This window comes from Myotis yumanensis, unplaced genomic scaffold (genome assembly GCF_028538775.1).
Source record: "Myotis yumanensis isolate MYYU_CA2020_CCGP unplaced genomic scaffold, mMyoYum1.0.hap1 SCAF_1, whole genome shotgun sequence".
Classification (NCBI taxonomy): Eukaryota; Metazoa; Chordata; class Mammalia; order Chiroptera; family Vespertilionidae; genus Myotis; species Myotis yumanensis.
In genome coordinates, this window is record NW_027223752.1 from 63,213,025 (window position 1) to 63,220,166 (window position 7,142).

Here is a 7,142-nt window from a genome sequence, read left to right on the forward strand (position 1 = left end):
TGCAAATCAAAACGACAATGCGGTATCATTTCACACCTGTCAGAATGGCTATCATCAACAAATCAACAAACAACAAGTGTTGGAGAGGATGTGGAGAAAAAGGAACCCTTCTGCACTTCTGGTGGGAATGTAGACTGGTGCAGCCACTGTGGAGAACAGTATGGAGTTTCCTCAAAAAACTAAAAATGGAACTCCCATTTGACCCCGTGATCCCACTTCTAGGAATATATCCCAAGAAACCAGAAATACCAATCAGAAAGGATATATGCACCCCTATGTTCATTGCAGCACAATTCACCATAGCTAAGATTTGGAAACAGCCTAAGTGCCCATCAGCAGATGAGTGAATTAGAAAACTGTGGTACATCTACACAATGGAATACTATGCCTTGGTAAAAAAGAAGGAACTCTTGCCTTTTGCAACAGCATGGATGGAACTGGAGAGCATTATGCCAAGTGAAATAAGCCAGTCAGAGAAAGATAAATACCACATGATCTCACTTATTTGTGGATTATAGAGAACAACATAGACTGATGAACAGGGACAGATCCAAAGACAGAAACAGCGATCAGACTATCACTCCCCAGAGGGAAAGTAGGGGAGGGAGGGGGTAAGGGGGAGAGATCAACCAAAGGACTTGTATGCATGCATATAAGCCAAACCAAGGGACATGGACAACAGGGGGATGAGAACATGAGTGGGGGGGTTAATGGGTGGGTAAGGACACATTTGTAATACCTTAACTAATAAAGAATTGAAAAAAAAAGAATTTGCTTACCACATAGTAAGCACTTGGTGTATATTAGCCAGCAGCTAATAGTGGTTTTGCATCATTAACTTATCCCTTAAATAAGTATTTGAGCACCTACTCTGCATAAGGCCCTAAGCCAGGTGTTTAGGAGATAAAATAATGAAAAAGACACTTCTCCAAAAATATCACAATGAACATATTTCACGGTTTATCTATTTTACCTTTTAGCTACTATTTTAAGAGTAACTCTCTAAATCTCTTTGATCTCTTTTATTGTCCTTGTTATGAGGAAGCTCAGCACCAAAAGGCCAGTCTTAGCTACTGTTTTGTCACTCGTGGCCAGCAGATATGCATTCTTGTTTTTTGTTGGTTCTTATATTAGACTTATATTCATAGTTTACTAAGTTACTGTATAAATCTTTGCCCTGACCTGCTCTGTCCAGAGGTGTGGGGCTTGCTTGGTCAGAGACTGGAGCACTTTGGGGAAAGGAAGGTGCCAGCCTCCAGGATAACAGGCCTGAGAGGAAGAAGGATGAAGCAGACACAGCAACAGTCAAAACACCTCTGAGGAAGACAGCATTGGGAAGAAAGGGAAAAGCAAGTAAAAATAAAGACGCTGCCAAGGGGGCACCTTCAGTGTGGACGAGAAGGAAAGGAGGGAAGGCAGTGCAGGTGTGTGCTGAAAAGCTGAGGTTAGGAAAGAAATTGCTTGGTATCCGTGTGTGTGTGTGGGGGGGGGGGGGGGGGGGGGGGGGAACAACCAGCATTAGGTTTCCTAAGAAGAGCAGGAAGCAGGAGTCACTGCCCTACCCCCACCCAGTGCCCAGAAGGGAGAAGTTCCCCTGTGATTGTCCACAGGCCTTGGGTCGCTGAGGCTCACAGCACCTCCCACCCTCCCATCTCTCCATCCCCACCTCCCACGAACCAGGAGGTGTAGACAGAGCCAGTCACCACATAGGTTAAAAATACAAGGCTGCCATTGGTCTTGCTCAGAACACACTGAAAAGGCCCACAGATTGGCTGCCATGCTTGACCTAAAGGAACAAAAGAAAAATTGATGATTGTGGCGAAAGAGAAGCAGGCCGACCCATCTATTAAAAAAAAAAAAAAATGTCTTGGCCAAACAACTCACAACATTTCTTTTAGAAACTAAGCAGACCCCACAAAATACGGACCTCTGTGGGCCAAACGGTACGCGCTGGAGCCATACATTGGGAACTGCCAAAATGTTACAGAATGGATAAATTGTGTTTTCACACGGCGATGAGAATGAACAAACGACAACAACATACAACTATAGGGATGAATCTCACAAGCAGATGTTGAATAAAAGAAGCCTGACACCAAAGAACGCGGACTACATCGTTGCCTTCACATAACGATCAAAGACAGGGGGCCACGGTGGCGGAAGTCAGGGCGGCGGTCACCCTGGGGGCGGCGGCCGGGAGAACACAGCGTGGTTCTGTCTTGTTTTTCTCGACCTGTTGCGTACATGCATATACGTAATCATGATTCCAACAAAAAGTGAGCCCAAACAACACAAGCACATCCGGGGCCTGGACGCGGCGGGTCCCAAGGACAGCAGAGGCCACGCGGCACCCCACACGGCGCCACAGGGCGGAACTGACCGGGCTGTTCCAAGATGGCGGTGCAGGCTCAGACCGGGCTCGCACCCGAACTCAGACCCGAACTCAGATCAGGCTCGCACCCGAACTCGTACCGAACTCAGACCGGACTCAGACCGGGTTCGGAGCAGAACTCAGACCAGGACTCGGACCCGAACTCAGACCGGGCTCGGAGCAGAACTCGGACCAGACTCAGACCGGGACTTGGACCCAGAGCAAACTCAAATATACTCGTAACGTCAGAGCAGTTAGTCCTGCGAGGCCACTGAGGGCCCAATGAACAGCTTCTGACAGCGAACCAGAAGAAGAGCCCGAATGGGGAACCGGGGAGCTGGGAGCCAGAGAGCGACGGGCCCACGAGCCAGAGAGCGCCAATGTTTGGTTCCCCCCACCCCTGTGGTCATTTCCTACCTGCATGGTCACCAGGCGGGCTCCCAGCTACACCGCCCCCAGTCTTCCCACAGAACACAGGGAGGAAATGGCGCAGGCGGAAGCTCGGGCCGCAGGCGGAAGCCGGCCAACGCCCCGGCTCGAAGCGCATGCGCAGACCCAAGCGGCTTGCCTCCTGTGCAACAAACTAGAGACGCGCTGTGTGGAGAAGGCTGGGAGCCACGGGAAGAGGACAGGCTCAGATCCGTGGCGTTGAGGTTTCCTAAGGGAGTTCCACTCTTTGCTCTACTGAAATCGGCCCTGCCCTGACCGGTCTGGCTCAGTGGATAGAGCGTCGGCCTGTGGACTCAAGGGTCCCAGGTTCGATTCCAGTCAAGGGCATGTACCTCGGTTGCGGGCATATCCCCGGCGGGTATGCAGGAGGCAGCTGATCGATGTTTCTTTCTCATCAATGTTTCTAACTCTCCATCCCTCTCCCTTCCTCTCTGTAAAAAATTAATAAAATATATTTTTTTAAAAAAAGAAAACAAGAAATCGGCCCTAGGAGGCCAGGTGGCCCATGAGGGTGTTCCGCCAGGGCCCCAGGTTTGGCCCTGTGTTCTGCTTCCTGGTCAGGGTTGGCGAGGACAGGAAAAGGCTGGTTGGGATTTCGAAAGCAATCCACGGCGAACGGGCAGGGATTCTGGCAAAGCCAGGGCGGGTAGGCATCCTCTCAGGCTGCTGAGTGGCTTGGGGCCTGCAAAACAGACAAAATTTGCTCTGACCAGGAGGCATAACCCCTGGATTCTGAAGGATTGGGGTTTCCGTCCTTTCTCTGTTCATTTCCTAGATTTGCAAACTTGGCAACTAATTTAAATTTCCCAAGTTTCATTTCTTCCTCTTTAAAATGTTGGTAATACCACAGTATCTACCATCCTGGCAGGGAGAGGGATGTGAAAATTAAGATGATATATGTCCAATTCTTAGCCCCATCTCTGCCCTTTGCATGTACTAAAAATGCAGCTGTTTTCAATGTTATTGTCAGTGGGAGGCTGCAGCTCCTGGTGGAGGATCAGTGAGTAAATGCTGTGGCTCTTGGGTGTTTTGATCAATGGATCACTATTTCTTACTATTATTTCCCCTTGACATAAAAGAGACATTGTAAGACTCACTAGGTCAGTGGTTCTCAGCCTTCTGGCCCTTTAAATACAGTTCCTCATGTTGTGACCCAACCATAAAATTATTTTCATTGCTACTTAATAACTGTAATGTTGCTACTGTTATGAATTGTAATGTAAATATCTGATATGCAGGATGGACTTAGGCGACCCCTGTGAAAGGGTCGTTCTACCGCCAAAGGGGTCGCAACCCACAGGATGAGAACTACTGCACTAGGTGAATTTGGCCCAATCTAAAAAAGAAGTCAAGATTTTGTTAATTTATCAAAGCAAGAAGTAAATACAATTCCTAACCATATGAACAAAAGGATTTTTCCTTTCGGGGGAAAATAATTCATTTAAAGAGAAAAAGTAGCTAGGAAGTATACTGGCTGGCATTTATTGAGCATTTGCTCTATGCCAGGCATAGTTCCTAGGGCTTAGCATTGTCACTAATCATAACAACCTCATGAGGTGGGAAATGTCTCTCCTTTCTGATTGGGAAGCAAAGTGGAGCTGGGATTTAAACCTGGGCTAAGACCATCAACCCCACTGTATGCAGAGTTCCCTGAGAGGCCTGATCCTCGGTCCTAGGTGTGAGGATGTGTATCTAGAATGTTGGATCTGCAGTGCTGGCAGGACCTCCAGACAGCATTGTCAAGGACTGATGCATAGAGAGGTCATTTACTTTCCACTCAACAAATATTAATGAAGGACCTATAATGTGTCTGGCACTGTTCTGGACTAATAAAACAGGCAAAAGTCCCCACTCTCACTGAGCTGAAATTCCAGTGGGGGGAAGCTAGATATAACTTAACAAATAAGTAAAATGTATAGTATGTTAGACAGGGATAAATATGTAGAGGATAAGGAAAAGGATTTTGAGAGCCGAGGGTGGATACAAATTTATTTAGGGTGCTCAGGGAAGGCCTTAGTCAGGGGGCTTTTGTAAAACCTGGAGTCAGGTAAGATAGTAGGCTATGCAGCTACATGGGGGAAGAACATTCTGGATGGATGGAAGAGCACTGCAAAAGGGCCTGCAGTGAGAGGGCAGTTGACCTGAGGAGGCCACTGTGGCTACACCAGAGTGGACAAGAACAAGCACATAAGAGATGAAGCTGGAGAGTGGCAGGAGGTACAGATCAAGTAGGGCTTCTTATGAGGGAGATGGGGTAGGTTCTTAGCAAACCAATTACATGACCTGATTTATGTTTAAAAGGAACTCTGGCTGCTCCATGGGCAATGAAATGTTGTGGGGCGGTGAGAAGCAAGGAGATCAGTTAAAGTGCCAATTGCAGTAATTTAGATAAGACATGATGGTAGGTTGGAACAGAGTGGTAATTGGACATGATGAGAAGTGGTTTGATTCTGGACATATTTTTAGGGTAAAGCCAATGGGATCTGGGAGTCATCAGAAACCTTTGAGAGCATCTTTTAAGAACTATTCCAAGTATGGGCTCCGAGCCTAATAACCTTTCTTGGAAAGCCCTCTCTTGATGTCCCCAGAATAATAGAACCCATCACCGTGGAATGAAGCCTTAGCCACGTGTCGGGGCACTGTGCCAGTTTTCCCTCTGTCCTGTGGTTCTGGACCCCCTCTCTACGATGTGGGGAGCAGCAGGGAATGAGCACTGCAAGCTTCTCTATTTCCCCTCAATATTTCCCTCAGGATGGAGGCAAATGCCACCAGGAACAATGCTCCAATTCCTATTGCTTCAGTGAGAACCAACCCAAAACTTAGTGGCATAAAACAGTACTATGCTCTTGGATTCTGCAGGTCAATAACTCAGACAGGGCAACATGAGGATGGGTTGTCTGTGTCTGGGTATCAGCTGGGAAAACTCAATGGCTGGGGGAGCTGAAATCATCTGGAGGTGTCCTCACTCACATTCTGGCGTTTAGGACTGGTTGTTGGCTGGGACCTCCACTGGCAGTTGGCCAGCACATCTGCACAGAGCCTCTGCCTATGGTGTGTCTGTGGGACACACTGTGGCTTACAATGGTGTGTATGCTCATGCACAAGACCTGGACCTGCAGCAGCTACCTTGTAAGGAAGGGAGATTCTGAAAACAAGGTCAGGACACAAGATGGCAAAGTTGAGAAATGAACAGAACCACAGAATTAATCTGGAGTACTCTACCTCCAACTTCCTGTTCAGTGAAATAAAATACATTTTCTGTATGGTTTAAACCAGGTTGAACTGAGGTTTTCTGTTAATGCTGTTAAAGGTGGTAACTGATACAACTCTCCTAATCAGCCACTTCTCTGGTGGGCTGCACACTCCTGGGAAGGGAATAAGGCCGGAGTCACCACCAGGAACAACTAAAATCCTGCTGCCAGCAAACAGCTGCTGCCTCAAGAGCCACAGCTAGGTCCAGCGTCCAGGGCTCTGCATGAGCCTCTGAGCCAAAATACTTGGCACCTTCATCTGTAAAGGCAAGGAATCCATTCTTTGTAATCATGAAGAATGTATGCCCAGGTAACTTGGTGGGCAAACAAAAACAAAAAACAAAAAATGCCCTATGGAGGGGATGGATGAAAAGGTGAAGGGATTTAGAAGTACAAATTATTTATAGCGTAGTCATAGGGGTATAAAGTACAGCATAGGGAATATAGTCAATAATATTCCAATAACTAAGTATGGCATCAGATGGATATGAGATTTTTCAGGATGATCACTTAGTACGTTTTATAACATCTAATCCCTGAAACTAATATAATATTGTATGTCAACTGTAATTGAAAAATTAAAAAATTGTTTCTAAAAATAAAGAAAGAGAAGGGAAGGGAAGGGAAGGGAAGGGAAGGGGAAAGAAAAGACCCTAAAGGGGAGAAAACCCTTCAGAGGTGGCTCTATCGCTGGCTCCGACCCCAACCCCGAAGAAGCTGCCTTCCTTTAGCCTATGAGTGATGAGAGCAGATGCCATCAGCCCCGACACATCCCTAGGACCTTCCAGTGCACTCCAGCCAACCTCAGACTGCCAGTCTGTTGGCCTGTGCCTGGGGCTTTTCCCCCAGAACTGTGCAAAGTCTCTCAGCTCACATGCAAGGAAGTTTCAGAAGTGCCAAGAATGAACACCCCCAGGAACAGCGCTCAACAGGTGCTCCTGGCATTTGTGTCAATGCCTAGCTCTCTCGCCCTCGGGGGAAACAGTATGAGGCGGATGTCTAACTGCTTGCCAGAGCTCCCCACAGGACCAAGCTGTTTGCCAGCTGTGATGGCTGGTGTAATAACCCAT